Source organism: Symphodus melops (assembly GCF_947650265.1).
Source record: "Symphodus melops genome assembly, chromosome: 17".
NCBI lineage: Eukaryota > Metazoa > Chordata > Actinopteri > Labriformes > Labridae > Symphodus > Symphodus melops.
This window is the reverse complement of record NC_136707.1, coordinates 10728036-10745365: the sequence shown is the minus strand read 5'-3', so window position 1 is coordinate 10745365 and position 17330 is coordinate 10728036. Positions and strand designations below refer to the sequence as shown.

Sequence of the window (17330 nt, the reverse complement as noted above, 5' to 3'; positions counted from 1 at the left end):
GCTGGAACGACCGGGAAATATCGCGATATGAAGACGATAACTCAAGAATATACTTAAATTAGTATGGCCTATAATTGATGACAACACGCCGACATGATGGCACAACAAAAACAAGATGATAGAAAGAATTTAATATATATTCATTTAATACTGTGTTTTATGGAACTGTAAAAATCTATTAGTTTTGAACTTCTTGATAATTTTATGATTTCTATGTGTAATGTTTTCCTTTTCTTGTTTAATAAATTGCTTTATGATAAATGAAGACATTTTTCACATCCTAAAAGGTATAATGTCTCAAGCCTATTCAATTTTTCGTGATAAAGTATTGTCATTGCATTCTTAGAGGGAAAATCATTAGGCATAAAGAGCTTCTTTCAATTATTTTGATCACTCTGTGATTGTCAAAACGTGGACTGCATGAGCAGGAGATCTAAATAATCCGCAGACACCCGTGCCTATTAGACAATCATTTTGCGTCTGTGGCACAAGAACAAAAGTAAATTCTCACTCTTTATTGAGCAACAGGTCAGGGATAAATTGTCCAGCTAAAAAACCCACTGCCTAACAACAGACTGCATTGGTATTTAAAGTAGTAAATATTATTATAAAATACATGTTTCTTCCTTGTGTTTTTGTGTGTGTAAAATAATGGCCTTGATGTGTCAGAAGAAAATGGGTCAAAGATTATACATATTGTATTTTCTGTCTGAATGTGTACAGATGGAAATGGGAACACTATGGAAGAGAAATGACAGACAGATTTTTCTTGAGAAAAGGCTTTTTATTTCCGTAATCCTCTTTCAATAGAATCCAATGAAAATATATCTAAAAAAAAACACTCAGCTGATGAACAAGCTCTAAGCCACTGACCCCAGGGAATCACAAAACCTCTGTGTGCTGCATCAGTGTATGCTGTGATTAAAGTTCACATTGTGATATTTGTATGACGTGGAATCCAAATTCTTAATCTCTCTTAATCTTAATCTCTTGATGCAGCAAAATTGATGCAGCTCAGATTATCTGATGGTGGAGTGTGAGTGTATGAGACCACGCATGGTCATATCCATGCGATAGGTTGTTAAAATGAGACAAAATGAAAAGACATTATGTCATATTGTAGTATAGAAACATACACCATTTTGTCTAAATGCAGTACGATGCAACATTCTCAATTTTTAAATAATTTTTGAATTACTCAAATCTTCCTTAAAGACTGGCTATATTCTTGAATAGACTTTTTGAAACATTGTGAAATAAAACGTAATAGATTTATTTGAACAAACATGCCTCCATTGCAGTGGTTTGTGCTAATGTAGAAACATTTTCTAACCACAGGATGGCGCTCTCATACTATTGAACATTACTTCATTTTTATGTCATGCCAAAGGCGATATAATATATATAAACTTTATTTCAGGCTCCAAGCCCAATAGGCAGACATACAACATATAAAAACAGTTACATAAACATATAAACATATGTTTATGTAAGTGTTTATATAGCCAGCCAATGAGGAAATAAATGATTAACCCCTTTACTGTAAACTAGAAACCTTTGAACTGTTTGCTCAATATTTTCCCCAAACTTGTGCGTTAACACCTTTTATTTTTCATATAATTGTATAATTATAATATACTGTGTTTTATATATATATATATATATATATATATATATATATATATATATATATATATATATATATATATATATATATTATAAAGTTCCCTTTGAATATTCAATCAGACTGAGGCAAACTCCTAATTTTTAATAATTGTTACTCTGATTTTCTGGATCTTCATTGCTTCATACACAGCTTCATTTGTAAACTTCTGCCCACTCTGCTGCAGCTGCATCACAACACAAACAAGTCAATTAGAAGGAAACTCTGGCTCATCAGACACTCCACAAATGGAGGTCATTACTCCTTAAATTTGCTTTAAGTGATTTGTGTGCTTCAGTATTTTATTTGGATCCTGGCTGAATGAAGGAATCCACTGAACTGTATTATTTGTTAATCAAAAAGCCAGTTTTCCATTCAAAGAAAGAGCATGCTCTGATACCAATGCTCATCTAGTAAAAAATTTAATCTAACAATTAGTGATCAGTGGGTTTAAAACATAAAGTTATACAAATATTGACTGCATACCACTTCAAAAACATTATCATCTGATAATAATTGCAGCGGGTGTTCCTTCACAAAGAAAATCAGTGGTGGTTTTTGGATGTTAAAGTGACGCAAACTTTTCTTCCATTGATCCATTACTTTACCATCTACTTGTCACAATGGTATATACATGATCAGGAAAGTCTTCTTTTTTCATTACATTATTTGCTGAATGGCCAAAAGGAAGGGTACAGAAGGAGTACAGAATGTGTGAACTCTCCTAGGTACATTTACAGTAAATAATAACTTATTGAAAGTTAAATCTCTCATCATATTTTAACATAAAATCCATTAGTTAAAGCATTTATGTGACAACTTCAGAAACAATACATGTCAAATATAAAAGTCATGACCTAACTGAATTGCAATATCATCAAATCCCCAATTGTTAAATGTATAGTTTATGATCGAAAATCAATTAGTATTTGAATTTTTTTTAACTATGCTGAAAAGGCAGAAAGTGGGCTATGTCTTCTAGAGCTACAGTGATGGGATTTGTGAGGCCTCAACTTTCTGAAAAATACATCCCAATGGCATTTGATCAAATCCACAATGGCAAATGAGAAATGGATTAGGATGCAAAAATATGTAACATGTTTATAATGATAGAGTATCATCACATTATATTCCTTAAAGAAACATTCAATATCAGACCTTTCACATGTTTGATCAATCAGTCATTCAATTATTATTTGTATGGCACAAATTCAATCTTGTATACCTCTTAATAAATGTGAAGTTGTCGTAATGTCCATGCCTTCATGGGTGATTAAACCATCAGATGAAACATATACAAAGTAAACTATAATAAGAACAATATTTGGCTCCAACTTGTTACAGCAGGTTTGAGGGCTTAAGAGGTCAAACTGTCATGCCAACAACTGTTGGCTACTTACTCTGTAAAAATATCTTAACTGGAACCTCTCAGACCCCGAGCTCTCCTTAACTGGGAGTGACCTCTGAACAATGACCTACACTAGGGCAAGAACTGTAAATCGAGGACTATTTCAGATTATATTGGTGTTTTGCCTGTTGATCTGTTTTGGCTGTGACCGTCTTTAAGTGTGTAACTTTTAGAAATGAACAACTTTTGATCATCCAGCTCTTCTTGCTATACATAAACCAAGTTTGAGGAGGATCACGTAAAATCCACAGAAGGGGTTTGTTCAAGTATGAAAGTCCCCAAAAATGTCATAAATTTGAGAGAAAAACCTGTTCTAAAGGCTGAATTTCTGAAAAATGTAATGGGTGGTATAGACCCATTTCACCAGCCATTTCACTTAGAATAAAAGTGGAGAACAGCAAAAAAAAAACACAGACACAAAAAATTAGGGGAATCTCCTTCAGACATTTCTCATCGCAACCTTCTGAACGTTTTGGACATGAGATACCAGATGTCTGATAGACAGGCAGTTTGCTACTGTCATGTACATGCACATGCTGCCATGTACAGTAGAGTATTGTGTGTCTGTGTGTGAGTGTGGCGGCGTGTGTGAAAAGTAATGATTAATGTTTCCACCTCTCTGTAGCTAAACAGGGATCCTTGTAAACAGGAGGCTAAAGATCACTTTTTGACTTTGGAAGTTTTAATTGCTCTGGGTCAAAGGTCCTCAGAAGTACAATGCATCTGTTTATCTGCATGTTGGTGTGATACATACTTTGTTCTTTCACATTGATACCATGAGAACATTTCTGGGAACATAGTCCCATCTGTTCACACAGGTCATAAATGCTGTGTACACACATGTACATACAGTTCCATCACATGTGCATACCAACTGGTTTATTATACTGGTCATAGTTTGAGCAGGGAAGCTCATTACAGTACCATTTCCATGACAAGTGATGTAGTTGTGTCCTCGTGTGCACTGCAGGTTATTTGAAACTGTTAGAGAAATTAGATTTGAAAGAACAGGTTTTGAAAGAAAAGATTAAATGACCACAGAGAGCAAAGACATTTCACATTTCAAAATGTAAATGAGGAAGCTCATCAGGGAATCTGTTGATGTGGTGCCAAAAGCAGTTCCAAGCACACTTGGGGGCTTCAGCAGGACACCTATAGACTGCTTTGTGTGCCTGTGTTGTCACCTTTGGTTTTATTTAACTTAATGTCTTTCTTCAATTTTTTTTAATGCATTGTGGATCCTATTCGCAACTTACAGATTTGCAATTTACATTATTCGTATATGCACAAGAGTTGTGTGTAATGTAATGTTTTACTGAATAGGCTACTACTGTTTTGACATTAGCTTAATCATTTAAGCTTAAGTATGAGGTAACACTCATTTTCATAAGCATTTAAAAATAAAAACCCCTTTGGGCTTTTTTAACGTTATCAATTAAAGTAGTGACTATGAAAAATAATATTTTGTAAACTTAGTTATGTTATACACTTAAACCTTAGGATTGACATTCAAAGTGTTCTCTTTACTACATGATAATTTTACTTTGTTCACAAAGTTATAGCTAGCATATAAAACTTCAGGGAGCTACATCATGAGAAAGAAAACGTCAAGGCAAACACATCTACAAAAAGTCAAACATAATTTAAACAATGACTTCTTTCCATGGTGGTGAAAAGTTGAATAAGCCAGAGAGCAACATTAGCTTTTTGGCTAAAATGCCTTTGCCAGTTAGGTATCTGAAAGAGCTAGTGAAGTGCAGTTTTATGATGAAAATTAAGCTAGGTAGCTACTAGCTAGCCATCCTTAATAGTGCGGTCTTTTTAGAAATTAGTATTTAGACAAATTAGCCAAGTAAAACTTCTCTCATAAACCAGGTATCCAGACAACTTTTAGACATTCACTTCAGGCTTAAAAGAATATATAGTAATTTATTTTCTTTTGGTAATTTTTCAAGGCTAACTATATGTTCAGCTTTTGAAATCCATTATCAATCCAAGTAAAACAGTGAAATAAAAGAGGCCAAACGTCACAATTTCTTTTTATACCAAGTATTTGATAGTTTATTTCCATTTATAAGTATTCATCTCAAGTCGACAATTAACATTACAGCTCATCAGCTCTCTGGAATTGTCTACAAGTCGATTTGCTGTATGTCAGCAATTGAGGGAGAAGGGGAATGGTGGTAAGACTGAGGGACACCAGATAAGCATAAAGCCAGGGGAGGACAGAGGGAGGAAACTGTGGTTACTGCCACCAGATCCCAAATTCGAATCAACACGATGTTTGCATCACTATGGTCTTAATCATCTATCTTCATCATTCAGTCCAGTGCCATTGTGCAGAAGGGAATGCTGGGAACTTGGAGGACTCAGTGCAGTGGACCTGCAACACATGAGAGAGAGGTGAGATGAAGGAGGATATGCAGGAAACAATAACTCCAGGTTTTAAAATGTCCTCTGTACGTATCAACTTCTATAGTTTTGTCCTTTCAAACATTTTGTAGCCCAATATGTGGACTAAAAGAATCATTAGTTCTCTTTGTTTAAAAGACTTCCCAGAAGAGCATGTTCTGTAAGTATTGTCAATATGATATGTTATGTTATAAATGTGTGAAATGTGTGAAATGTATTGTCATAATGAAAGGCTGCGGACCTCAGGAAGGATAGCTTCTCGCAATAAGAAATTAATGAGGACCCAAAATAAAACAAACAAACAAGCAGTAGTTTTTCTAGGGGGGGACGTTTCACATCAAGTATCACACAGAGTGGTGTTTGCCTAATGTGTATCCATGTTATTAATTACTTGGTCACTTCACATTTCTGGATAGGCGAACAAAATTGCAAACTAGTTGAGTAATCAAATCTTTTCTATATAGGAGCCTCATCATAGTTTGAGGAAGTGACAACAGTGGACCAAGCGCTTAACTTAGTCAAGAAGCAACATCTTCCTTTGGACCTTCAGAAAACTGGACAAAGAGCTCCCTGCTAAATTCTTCAATAAATAAACGTTTAAAACAGTGTTAACTGCTTCTGTTTCTGGGGATTTTATTAGGATTTCAAGATCAAACAGTTTCCAAATGAAATTAAATAAAGCAGCATGGACATCTCTTTTCTGAAACAGTGACCTGCTGAATAATCCCCTGACTTTTCTGTGAGCAGCTTTTCTTAGACCTGAATCACAAAATGACATAACACACTTACATTGGAGGTCATAGGATGACTTCTCATGACGTCCCCTCAGCTGCACTCTTCACACAAGCAGCGAAAGCCTCCATCAGGTCTTTGCAGCCCTCTGCTCCATTCTCTGCCACGCTGCAGAGAAAATTCTTATAGTTAGATCACAGTGAGGTTATCACACTTTTAAATATCTCAGCATTTCAGTTGGTTGTTACATTTCAATGTCACCTTTTCACACATGGCATTTCAGTGACTTTGAATGACAGAGAGGTTTGTCAGCAATAACGGACTCCACAAGTCCCGGTACAATGTATTCTGTTAACAAAACAGAACAGGTTTGTGTGCTGGCAGATTTTAAAAAGGTAGACAAACTGAGAGCTACACTGCTGCAGCCTCTCATGCCTGTTTTTTTTCCTTTGGTAGAGAATGAGTGAGTATACATAAATGAGGGAATGTGTGAAGATAAAAATAAATGTTCTTCCACTTCAAAGTGACAAGTGTTGTCAGGGTGATCATTGTTCTCCCTCAGTGCACGACTTACTCATTAACTTAGTTGGATTACATTCAAAATATCTAGTTTATCATGTGAAATGTTGCCTAAACGTCAACTTTTCTTTCATCTAGAATGCAATGGCTGTCGAAGACAAGAAACAACAAGAAAAATGAATAAAGGTTAAGCCAAAAAAAACCCGGCAAGACAGAGATATAAGTGTGTATTGGCGACCAGATTATCGCAGACCTCCATGCAGGAGCAAATACAGCACACTGCCACACCACATTAGAGTGATGGAGCAAGAGGGAGGAAGAGAAGGAGGGGCGAGGGATACAGAAAGCCATGTGGATGAACCCATCTGTTTGATGGGACACCAGAGAGGGAGGTGAAAACATGAGAGAGAGAGAGAGAGGGAGGGAGGGTGGTTGCGTGATAGTGCAGAGATGACTTGACACGGAGACAGGAGGGTAAACCCACAGGAGGAGGGGTTTCAAGATACATGAATGTGAACCCATCCTTTGGCTGCTCCAATCACAGAAGGACATCGAAAGCTCTCTTTTCTTCCTCCAATCCAGTTGAAGAGCAGGGCAACAATCCTCATCTCTCAATCCCTCCATCCTGGCTCAATTATCTTTAAAGCGGCTTATGCTGGCTAACAATGCTACTTATCCAATAAATAAAAGTTCAAGTTTAAAGGATAAAGCTGATGATAGCTTTATTTGGTCTGTTTTGCAGGATAAGTAATACAGTTTTGACACATTTGTGAAATTTTTTGTAATACATTCCAAACAACCTCCCTGCAAGACTATTTTTGAATGTTTATAGATAATTTAAAAAAAAAACATAGATATTGATGCAACAGAGATGTAACCTGAGGACATCCATTTCATTTCAGACTTTAATCAAAGTGCTGCAGTTCTGCTGGAGCTGTGATGTATAATATTTTTAACCTTGTGCGATAATCTGAACACAAAGTTTATGCTAGATATCTATAAAGCTTGGACAGCGACACAATCACATTACGACATGACCCTGTGCTAGCATTTAGTATTCTACATTAGCTACACAGGAACATCTCTGCCGTTTCCTCTTTGTGTAGTGGCTTGGTGCCTGTGAGTGATGTAACACACAGCTGGCTGATGCAGATTATCACTCAGTGCTTCATTTTGCTTGGAGGGATGGTATGAAGTCAGAGTGTGTGAGTGTGTATGAGTGTGAGTGTGAGTGTGAGTGTGTGTGTGTGTGTGTGTGTGTGGAAAAGGGAGCCATTGAGTTTGTGTCACTGCAAGCATTTATTTCTGGTGGTGGGCTGAAATGTGTGTGAGTGAGCACTTGAACAGAGTCAATGAGCGCTTATGTTTGACGCACTGCACAGATGACCAAAGAGCGTCACTGCGATAGAAATCTAACCCCAAGGGTATGTGTTCTGATAATCCCGCCACAACACATAATCGCAAGTATTTCTCAATCCAAAGAGAAGCTGACCGATGGAGGTTGCCACAATGGAATAGCACAATCGAAGTAGACATTTAAATAGTTTTTGAAAGATCCTATTTTTTATCTTTAATTTAATACCATTAAATTCATAAATTCTCATTTACTTCCCTTCAGATTCTTTCATGTGATTCTATTCTGTCCTCTCTCTCTATAGTCCAGGAGACAACAGCTCAAATCCTTCCCCCAAAGAAATCCTGTATGCAAGTCAACCCCAGTCTGGTTTTAAGAGCTAAACATAGCACTGATCCACGCTTACGTGTTTTTAATGATATTGTTTCTATTGAAAAACAGAAATATTGTTCTGCCCTCTCTGTTGATTTAACAGAATGCCTAGACAAAATGGATCATGTGAGAACCCTAAAGAGGGTATGGGATGTCATTTTTATGGCAAGTGTAAATAGTTATGGAACTACAGGTACATATTTGGGTTGCTCACAATTTGAACATATAGCCTTGTGAAAAATGTCCATAACACTATTTTTTGACAAGCTTTTTTACATTAAAAAAATCAACTTTTTTTTATTTTAATGAATTAAATATCACACTTAAAAAATTATAAAATAAAATTAATTTTAACCCTATGCTGTTGCAAGAGCAGCGGAAAAGACAGAAGTGTATAAGGGTTTCCTGCAATTTTGGGTACAGTATGTGTGTATCTAGTTTACTAAACTGAGCAGAGTTACTAGCCGTTTCAACAAATTAATATTTTTAAATGTTTACACTTGATACAGATCAAGCACGACTATCAGTAACTCAAAGGGGATGTAGCCACTGACCGGCTGTATTTCAGTTATATGGGCTTGTTCAGACAGCTGTACTACCCAGATGTAAACAAGCACAGTGGACAGATAGCATTTCTTAGAAGTAACACATGCTGTAAAACTTAAACGTTTAAAATGATATTAGAAAAAAAAAACAATTGTCCTGATCAATCTGAACCATATAGTCCACTCCACTCTTAAATGTTGCTGCTTCCTGTTGTGCTTGTTTTTATGAGTCTGTAACTTCCTGGGTATTTATTCTGTTTAAAATGTACTCTCAACAATCTTTAAAAAGCAGGACCAGCTATCAATAATTCCTCAAGGATTTAAAATAAGGTTGAACTCGGTAGTATCAAATAAAAGCAGATGGATATATAATGGCACATTTATTGAGAGTGCACGCAGTGGGATTAAAAAAAAGCATCAGAGCTTGTACAGGCAGAGGAGGGAGAAGAGCCAATGACATCACCATCTCATTGGTCACGCAATCCCCTGAAAGAAAGCGCCAGTCTGACATGGGCCACCTTTAAGTCGAGGGGCAAAGCTGGGTCAGCTGGCCTACAAGGGGGCTAAAGAAAGGATTGAGCACCTTGGCAAATCCAGACAACATTCTACAATTCAAATTCAAAAAACTTTATTTGTCCGCAGAGTGCATTTCAAAGGCACACAGAGCAGAACAGTGCAGCTGTAAAAGTGTACCCAAAGATAAAGTGTCAACATCATATGAAACAAAAGATTATATTGAGGTAATGAGAGGAAGTAAAGGAGGGGGGGGAGGGGCATCCTCGTCCTGTGTTGGACACAATCAGGAAATGATCTCTGAATTATTTAGACTTGGCTAGCTGTAGTCTGCCCTCTGGGACAAACATGCATAATAAATCAATGAGCAGGTGTACAAGTACAGGATGATGTAGAGGCCAAACATTAGCCCTCAAGTCATGTGATTAAGGAGAGTGTGTAGTATCATCATTCTGTGGGAAGCACAAAGTAATCAATAATGTACTTCAGGTCATCTTCGGATAAAAACTGTGTTTCTAGAGCATGATGGACATTGGATCTTAATAAAGGTAAGCTTCATTGATAGTATAACAGCCAATGTAGTGAATTTCTGAGCAGGAATTTTCAATTGGCTATACAATTCACCTTTTCTATGCTCATTTTGCACGAGTGTTTCACTGTACAGCACTCTGAAGGCACATAGATGATATTTTCTATTAAGTGTCGATAACTGTCTACTAGATTCAGACAGTGCTGAGAGTATCATAAACAGTGGTGTTCTTTGTCTAACAAATGATGAGATCGTTATTCATCTTAATACACCCATCATTTAGTTCTGCTTCAATATTCTGTAAAATAAACATTTAAAATTGGCAAATCTTAGAGAACATACGTTTGTTGATGATGATATATACTGTATGTGTGTGATCTGCCCAGATTGGCCGACTGATGGAGCCGCCCCATTATCCGCTCACATTTACCTCATGCTTTAAACCATTTCAGTGTGTGTGACAACTTGCTGTTTTTAACAACGGTAACAGTTATGAACTCCCCCTTAGGGCTTTTCAGAACTCACCGGATATTATTTTTGAGAAAAAAGAAAGAAAGAAAGAAAAAGCTCTGAGTTGAATGTAATAGTATCATATTCAGATAAGGCACATTCTGGTGGAAGGGCTTTACCCTTGATGTTATGTAGATTTTAATGGAGGATGAACATTTTGTGTCTTGACGTCTACTCAGAATTATCATCTTATTAATATGTTCTGACCAGAACTCCTTCATAGAGCATGCTACATGGTGGGTGGAGAAGTAGGAGTGACAGAGGGACACAACTACAGCTCAGCACTCAGATTACTGACTTTTGCTCTGTCACCAAATTCCATAATGAAAACCAGCACGGTTTCCACTGGCAAGCATGTACATGCCTGTCTGCGCATGCAACTTTAGGGCAATCCTAACAGGGCCAGAGAGAGTGAGTGAGTTTGTGTGTGATGAGGATAGGGAAGGGGGAAGGGTCTGTGTGCTTATGTTAAACTCTTGTGAAATAGTTTCAAAGTACAGAGGCTTACTATTAACCAACATGTTAGCTATAGGGGTTTGCTGCATATTGTTCAGGGTAAATATTAGCAAAGAGCTGACAGCTGAACAGGTGCCGAAATGGGCTCTTAAGTTGTTTTTTTTGTATTCATTGATTCACCTTGCCCTGTTGTATCTCAGCTAAGATTATAAAAAAAACTTCATCTAGTGTAAACTTTGCTTCTAACACCAAGAAGAGTGGAATGAATAAGGTTGATACATTTGTTAATAAATCAATATTTGTTTGCATCTTCAAACAACGAGGTCTCTGCACACAGTGAGGTACAAAGCAAGGCCAGAGACAAGATGAATAAAATGTTGTAAAGCACTAAAAATACTTCGCAACTATCTGAAATGTGTGTAGTGCAATATATAATTCACCTGTGCAAAGAAAGCTTGAACAATTAATTGTACTGAGACACACCAATTACAAAAAACTAGTTCTCAAACTTTATGAGAAAACACAAAAGATGTTAGAAAACAGGTTTAGCAACAATTAAAGCAGAAATCCAGCAGAAATCTTCACTTTGATTAATGGCAGATATCAACGTTAAATTAGTTTGTATGCTGTAAAAGACACTCAGTATAGTGTCACTCTAACTTGTTGCTAACATGTTGTGTCTTTGCTTGTATGACCTTGGTAGGGTCATAACTCAATTCTTCTGTGACAAAGAAAATTGTATTACAAGATAAAAGCATCACTTTAATGATGTAAAACGTGTGTACTGAAGCTTTATAGTATGACAAACAAACCTGTTTTGACTTTCTCTGTAGGTCAGGTTTTATCACTACAACATTAAGATAGGAGTCTCTGGCTTGAGTGTGAATGTGAGGCTGTGGCACATTTAGCTGGTGTGTTTAAAAAGAAGTGTCAGGTGGAGCCGTAACATGATCTATGACAGTGAACATGTCATGGTATCCTGCACATACAGTCTTGAGTCGTACACACGTCTATAAATACATAGGGGTTATGGTATTCATTTCACTGTCAGCCATGTTGCATCTTCTGGCTTGATGCAGCGTCGGCTGGAATCAAATGAAAGGCCCAGACGGGCACTGGCAATACACAGGACCATTCAGCACATAAGTGACCACATGCAGTGAGACCAGAGAGGAGCTGATGATTTGAAATCTGAACACTTACTTTAAGCAGACCTAAAAAAAGGACATCTATCTTAAAGGCTGGAATTAAATCATTCAAGACAGTAACCTCCATGTCCATCTTTATGGAAGTCCAACTGTCCACCTTAACCCATTGCCAGCAGATTTCAAATACTTAAAAATGTCAAAGCCTAAATGTAGATGTTAATGTCTACACAATAATGCATTTCCAACGTAGAACAAAATCATCATGTAAAGTCAACTGATCTGTCTCAACAGGGCGCTGCGAGAGCCTTGAAATACTGTACCTCCTCAAAGGATTTCTCTTCAGTTCGTACTGTATGCTGTGAGCTCGATGTCACTTTTAATCAGGGAATCCTCTGTCGTCTTTCGAGCTAAAAAGGGTTTCAATTAAATTGAGTAGATATGACAGCATCTTTAAAAGAAACGTATAAGTAAAACAAATAAAATAAAAGGAAAGAGAGATTACCAAACCCATGTGGCCAGTTCCTAACCTCTACTGCAGGCAGCCACAACTAGCATAACCCCCAAAGATGCTATCTCTGGTTCAAATGCATCAAAAGGGCTTTTCTCTTTTTTTTTTTTTTTTTTACTGTCAATTGTTTTTCTGATCGTGTTAGAGAAGTATCATGCTAAGGTGGTCATAGTGATCTTTTAGACAATCACCAGTGAAATGTCAATATTAAAAGAAAACAGCTCCTGCAATATCAGCTTCTTAGTTGAAATGTATCAACGTATCTCATGACTGCTTGACCATAGGCGGGTAAGGCTGTGCTTTAAACACCCTATATAAAGTGCTGACCTTCCCCAGAGTAGAAAGAACCTACTTGCACTTTAACAAGGTCTCATAAATTGCACAGCCCCCTTATAGTACCTGAACACATCAGATGAGTAGTTTAAATACTTATCAATGGTGGCTCAATTACATTCATAAAATATTTTAATTGCGAACTAGCTAAGAAACCTTTAAGTTTCAAAAATATCCTTGTATGTCTTTAATTTATTAAAAAAAAAATCCAGGGGTGACAAAGTTGGCACATGTGCACATTTCACACATGAGCCCAGCCAGGCCTTTCCCTGCCTGCCTGCCTGCCCTCCCTCCTCCAGCAATGTTATCTAAAGGCTTCACACATTTACTGCCACCTTATCACAGCCTGACAGTCTGGCTTGGGAAGGCTTTGACGCCTTTACTATCAGAAATGTTAGTTTTCAGCACAAATTTAGGCACATAAAAAAACAAATTACAATATCAAATTCTGCCTTTGGGGTTTTAAAGATGTTAGCGTAGCCACCATCCACTATAAAAACCAACATGTATCAGAATGAAGGGTTGATGTGCAAGATCATGTGCACCTTTATAGCGCTTGGCTATAAGCTGCAACCACAGGACAATTATGAAATAAAACCCCCAACAAGGTCACCAATGTCCTTGATAGCATTCTGCATTTTTTTGGTAACGCAAGGTATTATGGGTAGGGGGAGGCTAGTGATGTGAGCAGATTCCCAGCCTCCATCCATGCGAACAGATGAGCATCAAACATCACCCCACTGTCGCCCAGCATTAATCGCAAAATTGTGTGTCCTATGCAGGATACCCAAAGTTTTCCTAACCTTTACCCCCGCCCAGCTAGTACTCGAATTTAGCGACAATTCATTGTGCTGGACTTCATTTACTCTTGCTGGTTTTAGCGCTCACGACAGCCTCCTCTCAAAGGCTCCATTTTAACATGGCGCATCTTAGGATGCTGCTAATTCCCTCACCATTACACCCGTGCAAGATTAAATCAAATTCTGGACGTTAGCAATTATTTGTTTTAAAACTGGTTATTGAGGTAAGGTTTAAAGGTTTAGCAAATGAGTCAAATCATCTATTTTCTGCTTAAGTCAGCTGTTCCGCATATCCTTAAATTATAAATGACTTAAGGCAACTCTTCCTGCAGGAGAAAAACTTTTGGAATGAGCAATGACAGCAGGATTTTGGTGTCATGATGAAAAACTCAATTAAATGTATACTTTTTTTTCTTTTGCATTGCCACATGCCACCTACCATTTGTCCAGGTCAGCCTTGATGCTGGCACACGCAGCGGGGACGGGGGCCTCTGCTGGGGCGGCGGCGGTCTCTGAGTCTGACATGTCTGTGGTGGTGTAGAGTGTGTGTGTCCTGTCCTGTTCCTGTCCTCCAAACGCCTTTGGATCCCAGAGCCACCAGTAGAGACAGAGACAGAGACAGAGAGAGAGAGAGACAGTGGAGTTGAGTTGGTTAAAGGGGAGGGCTCACAGGAGGTGGTGGGAGGAGATAAACATGTGACGGGGCAGCACACGTGTGTACACTGTGGGATGGGTGGGTTGTATGGGGGGGGGGGGGGGGGGGTTGAAGGTTGAAGGTTGAAGGGGCAGTGACCTAAATTGAAGTACAAAGGGAGAAGATTGAAAAAACAAGGAGGAAAAGAGGGAAAGTTGGGCATTCATCTTATTGATGGCAGGGTCATCTTGTGGTTTTTAACAGTATTACCAGAACACCATGGGGGCTTCACTTAGAATGTACTACGCTGATATGGAAAGCAATTTTAAACTTAAACATTAAAAAGGCATAAAAATGTTTACTGGCCTTCCACAAAAAAGTGTGACATATTGTGACAGCAAACATGTCATGCATCCATTAAGTTGTGCCATCTAGTGGCAGTACTGTGCAACAGGTTACAGCATCTTGCTGTCTTTGCAGTCTCTCTTCATCACAACACATGGCAGCCATGCTGCAAAGGTCAGCAGTGTATAGCAGCAACACGGTTTAAGGTTAAACTAAGCCAAAGGACTTTTTCATTCATGGTTGTCTTTTATAAAACAGTAATAAAAGTAATATAGTAATGCTTTTAAAGCACTGTGTGCTTCAAAAAGCAGGAGCAGAGGCCACATTGAACCATATGTCCTTGGACTGTGTGAACAAGTGTTTGCAAGGTCACATTCAGAACTTTTTAACTTTGAAAAATCCCCAGGAAAAGTCTGGAATAAGGATTCAAATAACTTATTAACACTAGTAAAATAAAAAATAAAAATCCATATTTTAGTGGCTGAAACTACTACATCATGATAATTCTAACATTTTTTTTATTTAAGTTGTAACTTCTTGGTTAAATCAGAATAGTTTAATTCTTTTTTTATAACCCTTACTAAAATACAATATTGCTGTCTTCCGTTTTCAGATAACATTTTTGTATTTAAAACTGAGCCTTTCCATGCAAGTTCACCAAAGCTGAAGACCACTGAACATGACTGAACTGGTTACCAGAACTAATGATAAAGGATAGATAATAATTTGAAACTAGCATTAGATAGGCTAGCCTTTTATTCAAAAATAAATGCAAACCCCCATTCTTCTATAGTTTGGAAAAGATGTGAACGAGGTTAATTTTCCTTTATGTCGTTAGGTTTTAGTAAATAGTTTTGCAATCCTGCTATAAAAAGCTGTCCGTGTCTTCCAGAGATGGGCTGTTTCTAATTTCCTAAATAGCAGTAAGAACTGGTTATTGCCAAATATTATTCCCCATTATCACACCTCTCGGTCTCTTATGAGATGTTACATCATTGTAGCGCTCCTTATATTATGCAACAAGTCATCCGATTCTGTTGCTCATACGAACTACTAGAATTGCTTTGTAGGCAGAAAAAAACGGTAACTTCATTTAAAGTCTGCACTCTGACCATACAACTGAGTCAATATAAGCACAGAACTATTTCTGACATTATTTTCTCCGCTTTCAAAACATACTTAAATAGCTTATTTGGATTATTTAACAGACTTTCCTTATGTCTCACCTGGCCCTTTGTATCCTGAGCTCTCCCAGTCCGCTGCACACCTACTGAAAGCTAAAAATAATTGCATGCGCCCTATGACTTATGGGATATGCAGTCCTGAGCGTTGGCTCGGCAGCCTCTGCTACTTTAAAATTCGAACTGTTGAGTAACCACAGCCGAAAGCGGAGCAAGAACTTTTTCCAACAAAAGCTTTCGTCTCTGAGTGATAGGTGTACCAAGTATACACCTTCATTAACTCTGCTGTTTCCGAAATTAGTACTCATAAATATTACTAAACGCTTTGTGGAAAAAAGTGACATGAGCCTAAATTACATTTGCATTAAATGTCAACCAATTACCCAAACTTCCTACACGGGGAAAAACTCTTCTTTATGCCTCCCTTGCAGAATGAATGCTGCATACAGTCTGTTTGCACAGAAGCTGATCAAATAGTGGAAAAAACATATAAAAGTTATATTAAACACTAAGGTGAATAAAAAACAACTTTGGATCAACAGAAATGCTTCTCTGTAAAGTCAATGCAATTGGTGTCCATAGGAAACCCAGTACACACCTCCCTGCAGCCCATGTGCTCAGAGACCAGAGGGAACACCATGTACTTTTAAGTAACATGAGTGTCCATCTGTGCAAAAACCTACCTTATGAGACTAAATTCATGAAACAATTCCATTAATACCTACCTATCTGCAGATGAGGGTTGTGATCCTGAGGTAGACAACTGGAAAAGTGTCTAGGTGTGTGCGGGAATCAGCAGAAAATACCAAAGGGGGGCTCTGTGGTGGATGTGATCTGAAAGGGGGTGTGTTCGCTTTTCTTTACGAGAGTGTGTGCATGTGTGTGCGTGTGTGTGCTCATGGTATGTGCACAAACTGCCAGGAGCTGAAAGACAAAACGGGGGAGGGGGAGGAAAAAAAGAGAAAAGAAGATTGACGATGTTTAAGGTTACAGCAGTTTGAGATTCCATGAGGGTTTTAAAAGATCTATAGAAAGTAGAGAGAGAGGGGAGGGGCTTTGTACATGTGTGTAACATGCATGTCATCCTCTTTGTGGTGGACTGCGGCAAGGTTGATGTTTCTGCCAATGTGTTTCAGCCAGTAAAGCAATACAATATATATAGCTCCAGCCGCCTGTTAATTCTGCCTTCATTTCTCTGACTGTCTCTGAGTATTTGCAGGTTTCTTGTGATATCCTCAGGCCTGAATAATGACCATTCAACATGTTTAAACACCAAAAACACACAAACACACCCTCTTTTTTTACTTAACAAGACAAACCAGTAACACCAACTTGTTTTGAGATAACATGACGTCATGCAGTAAAAAA

General features: G+C 37.8%; 1 protein-coding gene and 1 long non-coding RNA gene across 4 annotated transcripts in view; one reads left to right on the top strand and one right to left on the bottom strand.

The window, feature by feature from the left end:
- Positions 1-17330, top strand: part of prl (prolactin) — a 90204-nt gene that overhangs the window by 68221 nt on the left and 4653 nt on the right. The gene's annotated exons all lie outside the window — the stretch shown is intronic.
- Positions 5105-16822, bottom strand: LOC306838640. 2 transcript variants are annotated; one of them, XR_013781110.1, is made up of 4 exons: positions 16688-16822; positions 14242-14381; positions 6273-6383; positions 5105-5454 (listed from the first exon to the last, which is right to left on the bottom strand). It is a non-coding gene; the product is annotated as an uncharacterized lncRNA (long non-coding RNA). The 2 variants fall into 2 exon arrangements; XR_013781111.1 differs by lacking the exon at positions 16688-16822 and adding an exon at positions 16008-16083.